This window comes from Oncorhynchus nerka, linkage group LG28 (genome assembly GCF_034236695.1).
Source record: "Oncorhynchus nerka isolate Pitt River linkage group LG28, Oner_Uvic_2.0, whole genome shotgun sequence".
NCBI classification, from domain to species: Eukaryota; Metazoa; Chordata; class Actinopteri; order Salmoniformes; family Salmonidae; genus Oncorhynchus; species Oncorhynchus nerka.
The window spans coordinates 27820926-27837218 of record NC_088423.1 but is presented as its reverse complement, the minus strand read 5'-3'; the positions used below and the strand labels follow the sequence as shown (position 1 = coordinate 27837218).

At 44.7% G+C, this 16293-nt stretch overlaps 1 protein-coding gene across 1 annotated transcript in view; it reads right to left on the bottom strand.

Moving 5' to 3' along the window:
* LOC115113076 (leucine zipper putative tumor suppressor 2 homolog) overlaps window positions 1–7346 on the bottom strand; it is a 49060-nt gene extending 41714 nt beyond the window's left edge. The window contains exons 1-2 of the mRNA XM_029640301.2: window positions 7259–7346; window positions 105–228 (exon numbers count right to left, since the gene is read on the bottom strand). The gene's annotated coding sequence lies outside the window, so the exon portion shown is untranslated. The remainder of the gene's footprint in view (window positions 1–104; window positions 229–7258) is intronic.
* Window positions 7347–16293: the final 8947 nt, after the last annotated feature.

Genomic DNA, 16293 nt, shown 5'->3' with positions numbered 1-16293 from the left:
AAATGTCAAATTGGCTTTCTACCAAATCATCGTATGACAGACCACGTATTTTCTTCTAATTCGTATGTTAACATGGCAGACAAACACCAAACACTGACCTTTACCTGTTTGAGAGTCCCAGTGTTCTCCTGGTTCTCTGGGGAAGACAGGGAGAGAACAGGGACTTCTCATCCCCAGAATCTCCCTACTTCTTGGGCTGCATCTCCACTACACCTCCTGACCTGGAGTCTGGAAACACAGAGAGAGAGAGAGGAACAAGAAGGTAATGCATATACAGAGACAGAACAGCAAATACATGTTCCAAGCAATTTATATTACTTTCTATCATGTCAAACTGTAACACTATGGTATATCCTAAACGGAACAGTTTGGAGTACAATTTATATTACTTTCTATCATGTCAAACTGTAACACTATGGTATATCCTAAACGGAACAGTTTGGAGTACAATTTATATTACTTTCTATCATGTCAAACTGTAACACTATGGTATATCCTAAACGGAACAGTTTGGAGTACAATTTATATTACTTTCTATCATGTCAAACTGTAACACTATGGTATATCCTAAACGGAACAGTTTGGAGTACAATTTATATTACTTTCTATCATGTCAAACTGTAACACTATGGTATATCCTAAACGGAACAGTTTGGAGTACAATTTATATTACTTTCTATCATGTCAAACTGTAACACTATGGTATATCCTAAACGGAACAGTTTGGAGTACAATTTATATTACTTTCTATCATGTCAAACTGTAACACTATGGTATATCCTAAACGGAACAGTTTGGAGTACAATTTATATTACTTTCTATCATGTCAAACTGTAACACTATGGTATATCCTAAACGGAACAGTTTGGAGTACAATGCACTGGTCATTCAGAGTTAAATGTACTTCCTTAAATGCTGTGTTCTGTGAAAGGAGAGAAGAGGAGACCACTGCCCCCCTTGAGACACTGCCACCTTAATATTCCTACAAAAATATACCCCCTATGCACGCACACACACACACACACACACACACGCACACACACACACGCACGCGCACACGCACACACACCCACACGCACACACCCGAGGGGAGATATCACAGTCTGTGTTTGTTTATCTCAACCATCTATAGCTTTGACTGCAGTCTCATCTGATGTGTGCGCTCTCTCACGAATTCCAAAATAGGTCACCTCAACATGAAACAACAGCATTCCCTGATCCACGTGCAAGAGGAAGAGAGGGAAAAGAGGAGAGAATGGAACGAGAAGGGAGGAGGGCCTCCCTGAGAGCTTGCTTTCATAACCTTCCTATCTCTTTTCCCCTCTTCTTCCCTTACGCTTTCAATATCCCATTTTCTATTTCACTCTCTCTCTCTTCACCTCTACCACTTTCTCTCTTTCCATTACCCTCTATCTCTCTCTCAACTTTGATCTCTGTATGTCAACCTTTATCTCTATCCCTATCTCCCTCCGTCCCCTCTCTCGCCTCTTTCTCCTCCTCTTATCAAGCACCATCCCACTCTAAATGATCAATATATTCTCTACAGTCTGATCACTGATTGATCACTGATACAATTCAGCTGATTGATTTTAGCCTTAGTTCTTCCTGCCCTATAGCACTGCACTGGGGTTAGTTCATTAAACCTGACAAAAATATATGTAACCTCTCTTCCTGCAGTTGCTTTAAAGTAACATTCAAGTGGTTCTGGAAGTTCCTCTCAGATGAGTATTTTGTTGCTTTCAAGCATCTATCAGCGTGTTTCTGATACAGCCTCTCACATGAAACAAATACTATAGTATACTATGGTATAAGTATTCACTGTAGTGTTTTAGCATATTTTTGTTGTTGTCGCAGAACCTCAGCAAAAGTACTACAGTGAATACTGATCTGTCTCTGATCTGTGGAAACGTCTTGGTCAAACCCTCTGGTCTGCCACAGTAGTTAAGTACTCTATAGTAAACTGTAGTATTTTTCATGTGGGCTAACTGTAAAATATGCTTTAGCTACACTTATGGGGGTGTGTCTGTCAAGTAATTTTTGGGGGCTTATGGGGTTACTCCTGATTTTGCCACATCCGGTTGCGATATTACAACAACAAAGATGTTACACCAAACAGCAAACACTGTTTTATTCCCGCGGACATAATTGCACATCACTGCACGATGGATGGATGTACTACGGTGTTTTCTTATTACGTTGCTGAATAATCGCCTCCCCAAAAACAAAACAAAAACAATAATAAATGCACCTAAAGCGACCAGTGGCACTGTTTAACCTTCGCAGAGCTCAGCTTTAACGCACCCCTCAAGGTGTTTCTGAACCAGCCCAACATTCATATATGCTGATATATGGTTAAGCTGCTACACATATGGGGGTGTGTCTGTCAAGTTCATCTTTTCAGGCTAATGTGGCTACCCTGATCTTATTGGGATGAGCAAGACGAGTTGGAACTATTCATTACTCATCCATTATAATGATGAACAGATGAGACCAAGAATAACAAAGAAATGATGCTCCACTCCCTACCCCCCTTTCAGTCTGTGTTTCCCAAAATATATATAATAAGCCCCCCCCTTGACCCCAAACTATCCTATTTATATGCTGCATATAAGAAAAAAAGCATAAAGCAGAAGATCCTCATAATGATCCTAATCATCCTAAACAGCCCTGAAGGAAGGGAGGAGTGAGGAGACACAAGGGCCTGTCCTCCTGTCTTGTCCTAGCAGGGAGTCTTCTGATAGCCAGATGGCCAAGCCCTGACCTAGGGGGTGTCCATTTGTCATCCTGTTTTCATGGATCCCCAACTTTGGTAACCAGCTAGGTAATAAGGGGCACGCCTACCCACCCTGTTATTCTGTAGAGGTGAGAAGAGAGAGGAGGAAAGGAGAAGAGGTGGAGGAAGGAAGGAAGAGAGGGCGAGAGAGAGGAGAGGTAGGGAAGAGAAAGAGGAGGAGAAGAGAGAGGAGGAAAGGAGAAGAGGTGGAGGAAGGAAGGAAGAGAGGGCGAGAGAGAGGAGAGGTAGGGAAGAGAAAGAGGAGGAGAAGAGAGAGGAGGAAAGGAGAAGAGGTGGAGGAAGGAAGGAAGAGAGGGCGAGAGAGAGGAGAGGTAGGGAAGAGAAAGAGGAGGAGAAGAGAGAGGAGGAAAGGAGAAGAGGTGGAGGAAGGAAGGAAGAGAGGGCGAGAGAGAGGAGAGGTAGGGAAGAGAAAGAGGAGAAGAGAGAGGAGGAAAGGAGAAGAGGTGGAGGAAGGAAGGAAGAGAGGGCGAGAGAGAGGAGAGGTAGGGAAGAGAAAGAGGAGAAGAGAGAGGAGGAAAGGAGAAGAGGTGGAGGAAGGAAGGAAGAGAGGGCGAGAGAGAGGAGAGGTAGGGAAGAGAAAGAGGAGGAGAAGAGAGAGGAGGAAAGGAGAAGAGGCGGAGGAAGGAAGGAAGAGAGGGCGAGAGAGGAGAGGTAGGGAAGAGAAAGAGGAGGAGAAAAGAGGAGGAAGAGAGAGGATAATTTAAATATTTTATTTAACCTTTATTTAACTAGGCAAGTCAGTTAAGAACAAATTCTTATTTACAATGACAGACTACCAGAAGGCAAAAGGCCTCCTGCGGGGAAGGGGGCTGGGAGTAAAATAATAAAAAATATATAAATATAGGACAGAACACACATCACGAGAAGAGAGACAACACAACACTACATAAAGAGAGACCTAAGACAACAACATAGCAAGGCTGCAACACATGACAACACAGCATGGTAGCAACACAACATGACAACAACATGGTAGCAACACAACATGGTAGCAGCACAAAACATGGTACAAACATTATTGGGCACAGACAACAGCACAAAGGGCAAGAAGGTAGAGACAACAATATATCATGCAAAGCAGCCACAACTGTCAGTAAGAGTGTCCATGATTGAGTCTTTGAATGAAGAGATTGAGATAAAACTGTCCAGTTTGAGTGATTGTTGCAGCTCGTTCCAGTCGCTAGATGCAGCGAACTGAAAAGATGAGCGACCCAGGGATGTGTGTGCTTTGGGGACCTAGAGAAGAGGTAGGGAAGAAACAGAAGAGGGAAGACAGACACACACACAGCTCTGGCCCTGATTCTAGCCTTTGGAAGGCTTTACAGTTGTAACGTTCATAAAACCAGGTCGGACAACATGGCCTCTGCTCTGACACTGCACTGATCTGCCCCTGCACGTGTGTGCACACGCAAGCACAAACACACACACTCCCTCCCCTGTAGGATTTCTAATCAGTAGATGACATGTCACCCAGTGGTCTCTTCTGACGTAAACCCTGAGCTGTGTTAAGATTAGAATCTGGGTTTTATTACTGGTAGATTATGGCTATGCCAGCATATGTCCTCTCCACAGGAGCACTCCCACTATTTGACACTATCACCATGACTTGGAGTTTGACAAATGGTGATGCAGGGTTGGGGTCATTTCCATTTAAATTCAATTGAATCAGAACGTAAACTGAAATGTTCCTTATTTTTTCTTCATTGAACCCATCACTGCTGTAATGTGTTGGTCATCATGACCAAGCTTGAAAGCGACAGTGTAAGTACAATTCCTCAACTGAGTTTTTACATCAGTGCAGAAGTGAGGAAATCAGGAGAGAAAGTGACTGGCAGAATGGGTGTTTTATGTGGAGGAAGAGGGCTGCAGTATGTATCTCAGATAGGGGGGAGTGAGGCCTAAGAGGGTTTTATAAATAGGCAACAACCAGTCGGTCTTGCGACGGGTATACAGAGATGGCCAGTTTACAGAGTATAGAGTGCAGTGATGTGTCCTATAAGGAGCATTGGTGGCAAATCTGGTGGCCTAGTGGTAAAGAACATCTAGCCGCTCGAGAGCAACCTTACCTGCCTTACCTTCATCCTTACCTTCCGATCTATAAATTACGTCTCCGTAATCTAGCATGGGTAGGATGATCATCTGAATCAGGGTTAGCTTCCATCTACCTGAGCTATGTTGTTGATGTAAATTGAGAAGAGCGTGGGGCCTAGGATTGAGCCTTGGGGTAGTTCTTTGGTGACAGGCAGTGGCTGACACAGCAGATGTTCTGACTTTATACACTGCACTCTTTGAGAGAGGTAGTTAGCAAACCAGGCCAAAGACCCCTCAGAGACATCAATACTCCTTAGCCAGTCCACAAGAATGGAATGGTGTACCGTATCAAAAGCTTTGGCCAAGTCAATAAAAATAGCAGGACAACATTGCTTAGAATCAACAACAATGGTGACATCATCTAATGGCACAACCAAGTGACCTGGATTGCAGTTGAGATTACATTAAATGTACATAATGCAAGTTTGATCAATGCTGTTCGAGATTCTGCACAGATTATTATAGCAAATGTAGGGAACTCCACAGACCTGCAACATTTGCATGATATCTTGAACAACACCTTCCTAATATTGAGTGGCACTCCCACTTTTTCCCTCAGAATAGATTCAATTGGTCAAGGCATCAGCTCTACAAGGTGTCGAAAGCGTTCCACAGGGATTCTGGCCCAAGTTGACTCCAATGCTTCACAAAGTTGTGTCAAGATGGCTGGATGTCCTTTGGGTGGTGGACCATTATTGATACACACGGGAAACTATTGGGCAGAACCTGGCACCTACTACGATATCACGTTCAAAGGCACTTTGAGGTCGAAGGAATTGCCCTTAGAGCTCCGATACAGGATTGTGTCGAGGAACAGATCTGGGGAAGGGTAAAACATTCCTGCAGCATGGAAGGTCCCCAAGAACACAGCAGCCTCCATCATTCTTAAATGGAAGTAGCTTGGAACCACCAAGACTCTTCCTAGAGCTGGCCGCCAGGCCAAACTGAGCAATCGGGGGAGAAGGGCCTTGTACAGGGAGGTGACCAAGAACCCGATGGTCACTCTGACAGAGCTCCAAAGCTCCTCTGTGGATATGGGAGAACCTTCCAGAAGGACAACCATCTCTGCAGCACTCCACCAATCAGGCCTTTATGGTAGTGTGGCCAGATGGAAGCCACTCCTCAGTAAAAATCACATGACAGCCCACTTGGAGTTTGCCAAAAGGCACCTAAAGGACTTTCAGACCATGAGAAACAAGATTCTCTGGTCTGATGAAACCAAGATTGAACTCTTTGTCCTGAATGCCAAGCTTCGCGTCTGGAGGAAACCTGGCACCATCCCTACTGTGAAGCATGGTGGTGGCAGAATCCTGCTGTGGTGATGTTTTTCAGCGGCAGGGACTGGGAGACTAGTCAGGATCAAGGGAAATATGAACGGAGCAAAGTACAGAGAGATCATTGATGATGAAACCCTACTCCAGAGTGCAGTGCAGGAGTGGCTTCGGGACAAGTCTCTGAATGTTCTTGAGTGGCCCAGCCAGAGCCCGGACTTGAACCCAATCTAACATCTCTGGAAAGAACTGAAAAGAAATGTGTTGCGACGATCCCCATCCAACATGATAGAGCTTGAGAAAAACTGCAGAAAAATTTGTGAGAAACTCTGCAAATACAGGTGTGCCAAGCTTGTAGCTGTGATGTGGTAAGGTTGGACCCAGGTGCAAAGAAGAGACCAGATGAGGAATGAATGATTAAGGATAAACTTAATACTTAAAAGAGTAGCCATAGGATCACAGTACACTTGAAAAAACAACAAAAACTAAGACTCGAAAACAGGAAAGGAACGCACACGGTAAACAATTCAAGCTCCTGCAATGGACAACAGAAAACACACCTCTTTAACAAGGACACAATCATGAAATAATAAGACACACCTGAGTCCAATAAAAGTCTCTAGGGCGGTCTCATCCGCCCTCTGGTGCCAGGAGGACCCATGACAGTAGCGTCAAACCCAAGAATACTCGGGGCTGTAATCGCTGCCAAAAGTACCTCTACAAAGTACTGAGTAAAGGGTCTGAATACTAAATGTGAATGTAAATGTATTATTTCAGTTTTTTTTTTATTCTAAATTTGCAAAAATTTCTACAAACTTTGTCATTATGGGGTATTGTGTGGAGATTTATTAGGGGGGAAAACAATTTAATCAATTATAGATTAAGGCTGTAACGTAACAAAATGTGGGAAAATTAAAGGGGTCTGAATACACTGTATTTACAGTAGGCTAACCTCAATATGTGGCCATAAAATGTTTGTATTTTTAATTTTTTTATCTGCATTGTTTGTAACTTATTTTTTACTATTGTTGTACATAATGTTTCCGCTACAGTCTCTTATGACCGAAAATACCTTCTAGACATCAGGACTGTGATTACTCACCACGGACTAGCAGAATCCTTTTTCTTCTTTCACAACTCTGACGAGCCCGAGGCAGAAGATATACGGCTCCCTAGGGAACAGGCCCCAACCCCAGTGATCTGCGTGAAGAGGAAGTGGAGAAAGAGAGGTTGGAGGGCAGGCTGCCATCTGAGGAATAGGTCGGTGATCGAATAAACCCCCACTCCCCTCAACTCTGTTTGCAAACATGCAATCGTTGGACAATAAATTGGACGAGTTATTGGGAAGATTAAACTACCAACGGGACATTAAAAACTGTAAAATCTTATGTTTCATGGAGTCGTGGTTGAATGACGACAATATCAAAATACAGCTGGCTGGTTATCTTTTTAAGGCTGCAGGGGCAGTATTGAGTAGCTTGGATGAAAAGGTGCCCATTGTAAACTACCAGCTCCTCAGTCATAGTTGCTAATATTTGCATAGTATTATTATTATTGGATAGAAAACACTCTGAGGTTTCTAAAACTGTTTGAATTATGTCTGTGAGTATAACAGAACTCATATAGCAGGCAAAAACCTGAGAAATTCCACTTCCTGTTTTTTTTCTGAGGTGGCTGATTTTCAACCAAGCTCTTGTTGAAATTACAGCGAGATATGGATGAGTTTTCACTTCCTATGCCTTCCACTAGATGTAAACAGTCAATAGAACTTTGTCTGATGACTCTAATGTGAAGGGGGGTCGAATGACACAGGATATAGTCACCACTGCCACGAGTTGACCATGCATTCACCAAGCGCGTTCACAGGGGAAGGACTTGCATTCCACCGGTCATCTGAAGTCATTCTAATTCTCCGGTTGGAACGTTATTCAAGATATATGTAAATAACATTCTAAAGATTGATTCAGTACATCGTTTGACATGTTTCTACTGACTGTTACGGAACTTTTGGACATTTCGTCAAGTTATAGTGGACGCGCTTTGTGACTTTGGAATTGTTTACCAAACGCGCTAACCAAAGTAGCTAATTGGACATAAATAACGGACATTTTCGAACAAATCTGTCATGTATTGTCATGTTATGTCTTGTTCCTGTTCTTTCTCTTCACTTCGTTTCCCCCTGCTGGTCGTATTAGGTTACCTTCTCTCCCTTTCCTTCCCCCAGCTGTTCCTCATCTCCTCTAACTACCTCGTTTACTCTCTCCCACCTGTTCCCTTTTTTCCCTCTGATTAGGTCTCTATTTCTCTCTCTGTTTCTGCTTCTGTCTTTGTCAGATTCTCGTTTGCTTCACCCTTGTCCCGTCCTGTCGTAATCTGCCTCTTCATCAGATGCTACGTGTGATCAGGTACCTCTGTCCTCTACAACCCGCGCCTACCCGGAGAGACCAGCAGTCTGTTGCCGCTAACCCTGCTATTCTCCTCTGCTGCTAGAAGGGGACTCTCCTGTAAAGATCAGAGGACTTTATGATTTATTTGTCGCCCTCTCTGCGGGTTGTCTATTTTGTCAACCGATACATCTGAAGAGGATTTATGTCTTCCCTGTGTTTGGACATTAAAAGACTCTGTTTCTGTTAAACCGCTTTTGGGTCCTCACTCACCTGCATAACAAAATCAAGCATTTATTGTGGACCTAGGATTCATAGGACTGCATTCTGATGAAGTTCATCAAAGGTAAGGTCCTGTTCTGAGCGCCGTCTCAGATTATTGCATGTGTTGCTTTTTCTGAAATAGCGGTTGCATTTTTTTTGTTTTTTTACCTTTATTTTACTAGGCAAGTGAGTTAATAACAACAAATTCTTATTTTCAATGACGGCCTAGGAACAGTGGGTTAACTGCCTGTTCAGGGGCAGAACGACAGATTTGTACCTTGTCAGCTCGGGGATTTGAACTTGCAACCTTAAGGTTATTAGTCCAACGCTCTAACCACTAGGCTAAGGAGAGGTATATCTATAATTCCATGTGTATAACTTGTATTATCATCTACATTTATGATGAGTATTTCTGTTTAAACGATGTGGCTATGCAAAATCACTTGATGTTTTTGGAATTAGTGAATCTAATAAGCCAATGTAAACTCAGATTTTTTTATATAAATATAAAACATGCATGTATTGTGTAACATAAAGTCCTATTAGTGTCATCTGATGAAGATAATTCAAGGTTAGTGATTAATTTTAATTTGATCTTTATTTCTGCTTTTTGTGAATGCTATATTTCGCTGGAAAATGGCTGTGCTTATTGTGGTTTGGTGGAGACCTAACATAATCGTTTGTAGTGCCTTCGCTGAAAAGCCTATTTGAAATCAGATACTTCGGTGGGATTAACAACAGGATTACCTTTAAAATTATATAAAACACATGTATGTTTTAGGAATTGTAATTATGAGATTTCTGTGGTTTGAAATTGGCGCCCTCTATTTTCACTGGTAGTTGTCATATCGATCCCGGTATTGGGATTGCAGCCATAACAAGTTATACGATGTACCGGCAGGATAGAACAGCGGTGTCTGGTAAGACAAGGGGCGGCGGTTTATGTATTTTTGTAAACTACAGCTGGTGCACGATATCTAAGGAAGTCTCGAGCCTTTGCTCACCTGAGGTAGAGTTTCTCATGATAAGCTGCAGACCACATTAACTACCGAGAGAGTTCTCATCTATATTCTTTGTAGCTGTTTACATACCTTCACAGTCTGTGGCTGGCACCAAGATAGCATTTAATGAGCAGAATTCCGCCATAAGCAAACAAGAAAATGCTCACCCACAGGCGGCATTCCTAGTAGCCGGGGACTTTAATGCAGGGAACCTTAAATCAGTTTGACCTAATTTCTATCAACATGTTAAATGTGCAACCAGAGGGAAAATAACTCTGGAACACCTATACTCCACAAACAAAGATGCATATAAAGCTCTCCATCACTCTCCAGTTGGCAATCTGATCATAATTCTATCCTCTGTTTCCTGCTTACAAGCTAAAATTAATGCAGGAAGCAGCAGTGACTAGATCAATAAAAAAAATGGTCATATGAAGCAGATGCTAAGCTACAGGACTGTTTTGCTAGCCCAGACTAGAACATGTTACGGGATTCCTCCAATGGCATTGAGGAGTACACCATATCTGTCATTGGCTTCATCAATAAGTGCATCAATGATGTCATCCCCACAGTGACCGTATGTACATACCCCAACCAGAAACTATGGATTACAGGCAGCATCCACACTGAGCTAAAGGCTAGAGCTGCCGCTTTCAAGGAGCGGGACTCTAACCAGGAAGCTTATAAGAAATCCCGCTATGTCCTGCGACGAACCATCAAACAGGCAAAGCATCAAGACAGGACTAAGATGGAGTCTTACTACACCGGCTCTGACGCTCGTCGGATGTGGAAGGGCCTGCATAGCATTACAGACTACAAAGGGAAGCACAGCCGAGAGCTGCCCAGTGACACGAGCCTACCGGATGAGCTAAACTACTTCTATGCTCGCTTCGAGGCAAATAACACTGGAACATGCATGAGAGCACCAACTGTACCGGAAGACTGTGTGATCACGCTCTCCGCAGCCAATGAGTAAGACCTTTAGACAGGTCAACATTCACGAGGCCGCAGAGCTGATGGATTACCAGGATGTGTACTGCGAGCATGCACTTACCAACTAGCAAGTGTCTTCACTGACATTTTCAACATCTCCTTTTCAGAGATTGGAATGCCAACATGTTTTAAGCAGAACCACCATAGTGCCCGCGTCACAACTGTCATTGTGTACTTGGAACATGTTAGTTTGTTGGTGATGAGGATACCAAGGAACTTGAAGCTCTCAACCTGCTCCACTGCAGCCGTCGATGAGAATGGGGGCGTGCTCAGTCCTCTTTTTCCTGTAGTCCACAATCATCTCCTTAGTCTTGGTTACGTTGAGGGATAGGTTGTTATTCTGGCTCCACACGGCCAGGTCTCTGACCTCCTCCCTATAGACTGTCTCGTCGTTGCCGGTGATCAGGCCTACCACTGTTGTGTCGTCTGCAAACTTAATGATGGTGTTGGAGTCGTGCCTGACCATGCAGTCATGGGTGAATAGGGAGTACAGGAGGGGACTGAGCACGCACCCCTGGGGAGCTCCAGTGTTGAAGATCAGCGTGGCAGATGTGTTGCTACCTACCCTCACCATCTGGGGGAGGCCCGTCAGGAAGTCCAGGATCCAGTTGCAGAGGGAGTTGTTTAGTCCCAGGTTCCTTAGCTTAGTGATGAGCTTTGAGGGTACTCTGGTGTTGAACGCTGAGCTGTAGTCAATGAATAGCATTCTCACATACAGTAGGTGTTCCTTTTGTCCAGGTGGGAAAGGGCAGTGTGGAGTGCAATAGAGATTGCATCGTCTGTGGATCTGTTTGGCGGTATGCAAATTGGAGTGGGTATAGTGTTTCTGGGATAATGGTGTTGATGTGAGCCATTACCAGCATTTCAAAGCACTTCATGGCTACGGACGTGAGTGCCACGGGTCTGTAGTCATTTAGGCAGTTTGCCTTTGTGTTCTTGGGCACAGGAACTATGGTGGTCTGCTTGAAGCAATCAGGGACATGTTGAAAATGTCAGTGAAGACACCTGCCAGTTGGTCAGCACATGCCCGGAACACACGTCCTGGTAATCCATTTAGCCCCGCAGCCTTGTGAATGTTGACCTGTTTAAAGGTCTTACTCACGTCGGCTACGGAGAGCGTGATCACACAGTCGTCCGGAACAGCTGATGCTCTCATGCATGCCTCAGTGTTGCTTGCCTCGAATCGAGCATAGAAGTGATTTAGCTCGTCTGGTAGGCTCCTGTCACTGGACAGCTCGCGGCTGTGCTTCCCTTTGTAGTCTGTAATAGTTTGCAAGCCCTGCCACATCCGCCGAGCGTCGGAGCCGGTGTAGTATGATTCAACCTCAACGTCCTCAATGCACTTATTGATAAAGCCAGTGACTGATGTGGTGTATTCCTCAATGTCATCGGAAGAATCTTGGAACATGTTCCAGTCTGTGATAGCAAAACAGTCCTGTTGTTTATCTTCTGCTTCATCTGACCATTTTTTATAGACCAAGTCACTGGTGCTTCCTGCTTTAATTTTTGCTTGTAAGCAGGAATCAGGAGGATAGAGTTGTGGTCGGATTTACCAAATGGAAGGTGAGGGAAAGCTCTGTACGCATCTCTGTGTGTGGAGTACAGGTGATCTAGAATTTTTTTCCCTCTGGTTGCACATTTAACATGTTGATAGAGGTTTGGTAGAACTGATTTAAGTTTCCCTGCATTAAAGTCTCCGGCCACTAGGAGCGCAGCCTCTGGGTGAGTGGGTTCCTGTTTGCTTATTTCCGTATACAGCTGGCTGAGTGCGCTCTTAGTGCCGGCATCTGTCTGTGGTGGTAAATAAACAGCCACGAAAAGTATAGCTGAGAACTCTCTAGGCAAGTAGTGTGGCCTGCAATTTATCATAATGGACTCACATTTACATTTACATTTAAGTCATTTAGCAGACGCTCTTATCCAGAGCGACTTACAAATTGGTGCGTTCACCTTAAGACATCCAGTGGAACAGCCACTTTACAATAGTGCATCTAAATCTAGTAAGGGGGGGTGAGAAGGATTACTTTATCCTATCCTAGGTATTCCTGAAAGAGGTGGGGTTTCAGGTGTCTCCGGAAGGTGGTGATTGACTCCGCTGTCCTGGCGTCGTGAGGGAGTTTGTTCCACCATTGGGGGGCCAGAGCAGCGAACAGTTTTGACTGGGCTGCGCGGGAACTGTACTTCCTCAGTGGTAGGGAGGCGAGCAGGCCAGAGGTGGATGAACGCAGTGCCCTTGTTTGGGTGTAGGGCCTGATCAGAGCCTGGAGGTACTGAGGTGCCGTTCCCCTCACAGCTCCGTAGGCAAGCACCATGGTCTTGTAGCGGATGCGAGCTTCAACTGGAAGCCAGTGGAGAGAGCGGAGGAGCGGGGTGACGTGAGAGAACTTGGGAAGGTTGAACACCAGACGGGCTGCGGCGTTCTGGATGAGTTGTAGGGGTTTAATGGCACAGGCAGGGAGCACAGCCAACAGCGAGTTGCAGTAATCCAGACGGGAGATGACAAGTGCCTGGATTAGGACCTGCGCCACTTCCTGTGTGAGGCAGGGTCGTACTCTGCGGATGTTGTAGAGCATGAACCTACAGGAACGGGCCTCCGTGATACAGAGAAGAGCAGTCTCAGTTGAATGACTAGTCTTGAAACCTGACTGATTTGGATCAAGAAGGTCATTCTGAGAGAGATAGCGGGAGAGCTGGCCAAGGACGGCACGTTCAAGAGTTTTGGAGAGAAAAGAAAGAAGGGTCTGTAGTTGTTGACATCGGAGGGATCGAGTGTAGGTTTTTTCAGAAGGGGTGCAACTCTCGCTCTCTTGAAGACGGAAGGGACGTAGCCAGCGGTCAGGGATGAGTTGATGAGCGAGGTGAGGTAAGGGAGAAGGTCTCCGGAAATGGTCTGGAGAAGAGAGGAGGGGATAGGGTCAAGCGGGCAGGTTGTTGGGCGGCCGGCCGTCACAAGACGCGAGATTTCATCTGGAGAGAGAGGGGAGAAAGAGGTCAGAGCACAGGGTAGGGCAGTGTGAGCAGAACCAGCGGTGTCGTTTGACTTAGCAAACGAGGATCGGATGTCGTCGACCTTCTTTTCAAAATGGTTGACGAAGTCATCTGCAGAGAGGGAGGAGGGGGAGGAGGATTCAGGAGAGAGGAGAAGGTGGCAAAGAGCTTCCTAGGGTTAGAGGCAGATGCTTGGAATTTAGAGTGGTAGAAAGTGGCTTTAGCAGCAGAGACAGAAGAGGAAAATGTAGAGAGGAGGGAGTGAAAGGATGCCAGGTCCGCAGGGAGGCGAGTTTTCCTCCATTTCCGCTCGGCTGCCCGGAGCCCTGTACTCTACGTCAGATGAGCAAAATCTAGAGACTTCCTTAGATTCTGTGCACCAGCTGTTGTTTACAAATATGCACAGACTGTGTATCCCGCTAGCTGAATATCCATGTCCCCATTCAGCCACGATTCCGTGAAATATAGGATATTACAGTTACAGTTTTTGATGTCCCGTTGGTAGGATATTCGTGATCTTACCTCGTCTAGTTTATTGTCCAATGATTGCATGTTGGCGAGTAATATTGACGGTAACGGCAACTTTCCTAGTTGCCTTCTGCGGGTCCTCGTGAGGCATCCCGCTCTGTGTCCTCTGCGTCGCTTCCTTTTGCGAATAATTGGGATGTCTGCTCTGTGGGGTGTTTGGAGAATATCGTGTGAGTCCTGCTTGATACTGTTGTTGTTGAAAAAATCTTTGTCTAATACGAGGTGAGTGATCGCTGTCCTAATATCTAGAAGCTCTTTTCTGCCGTAAGATACGGTTGCAGAAACATTATGTACAAAATAATTTACAAATATCGCGAAAACCCCCCACATAATAGCACAATTGGTTAGGAGACCGTAAAACGGCTGCCATCTCCTCCGGCGCCATTTTTCCAACCATCACTAGCCAAACTGTCCACTGGGCAATGAGACACATCCCTCCATCCATCCTTTAATCTAACTCCCCTCTCACAGACAGACACTAAACACCTGTGCCTAAACGGGCATCCAGGTTAGTTACTGCAGAGAGAGACATAGGAGTGAGAGTCAGAAAGGCAGAGTGAGACAGAGAAAGAGAGAGGAGGGAGAGAAGCAGAGAAAGAGAGCAAAAGAAAAAAGGAGAGAGCTGGGAGAGAGAGAAGCACTGCACATGGCTTACATAACTGTCATATCAACCCTCACAATACTTAAAACTAGTTTCCATCTTAACCCAGCCAGTCTCACTGTAGCCTACAAGCTCAATCAAACCCAAGAGTTACAGTAGCACAGATGGAACACAGACAGTAGCAAGCTAATGCAATTTCTATGTAGTGTTCCTTCCGCTTTGCAAGTCAATAGCTTTTCTAAAATATCTTTCTTTCTCTCTCCCCTCAACCTCTCCCTCTCTATGGCTATTGCTGCTATGCTGCAGTCATTTTCTAAGGAAGGGGTGTAAAGCAGCTTTGTTGCTATAATACGCCAGGCTATAATGCTTGCCCCACTTCCCCCTCTGCTTTCTGCTTTCATTGTGTAAGCACAATATACATAAAACATGATTTGCCCGCTTCAATTTCTGACTTTTATTCAAAGGGGGATTTGGTGGCAGACAGCATTAGAGCTAAATAGTCTCCTTCAGATCTCTGCAAAAAATAGTGAGAGAAAACAGGGAGACAGCCGGATAGAGAAAGAGCAAGAGAATAGAGAATGAAGAGAGAATGGAGCAAACAGTAGAGAATAGAGATGGAGCTGTGACCTCCAGACATTGAACACAGGACAACTGTCTATACGACTAATGAACTCCATTTATCATCTAGTTAAGAGGAAGTGAAAGGAGACTGTGTTTGCCTGTACTACAGATGATAGCTACATCTATACCGTTACACTGACTGAATGGATCCCCTATGGCCATTGGACACTAGGATCTATCCTTGTTACTCTACATTAGGAATAGTAGACGGTATCCGCCTATGACCCTGTTACTTTGAGAATCTAAGGCCTTTCTTTCTTTCCTCCCTCCCTCCCTACCTCCTTCCTTGTGCAACTACTATGGATCTAATCTCTCGTGGACAGACGCGCGTAACATAAATGTCAACAGATTGTGGGATGTGACGACTAACTAGGAACTTTGTTCTGTTAAGCAGAATTTTGGTCACTGATCATTTGGACAACACATGATTTCACATCGTTCAAATTTCAGAAGGGGAGAGGACATTTGGCCCATAGATTTGCCTGAAACTGGCTGAGAGTTTCGATTTAGAGGGGTGGAGACTTGGCAAATCTGATTAGTATGTTTTCTCGAGGATCTGACACAATTATGCAAGAATTTAGTTGTGGGAATTACAGACCTAACAGCATTAACAACAGGTCTACTACATAGTTTCCACCATTACCGTTCCCCTGTATATTATCCGTACCAGAGGGCATCAGGCTTACTGATCATCAGTGGTTCTGAAGTGACGGTTTAGTATTACAACCTACCAGCAGAGGGTAGACTCTCAGACTCA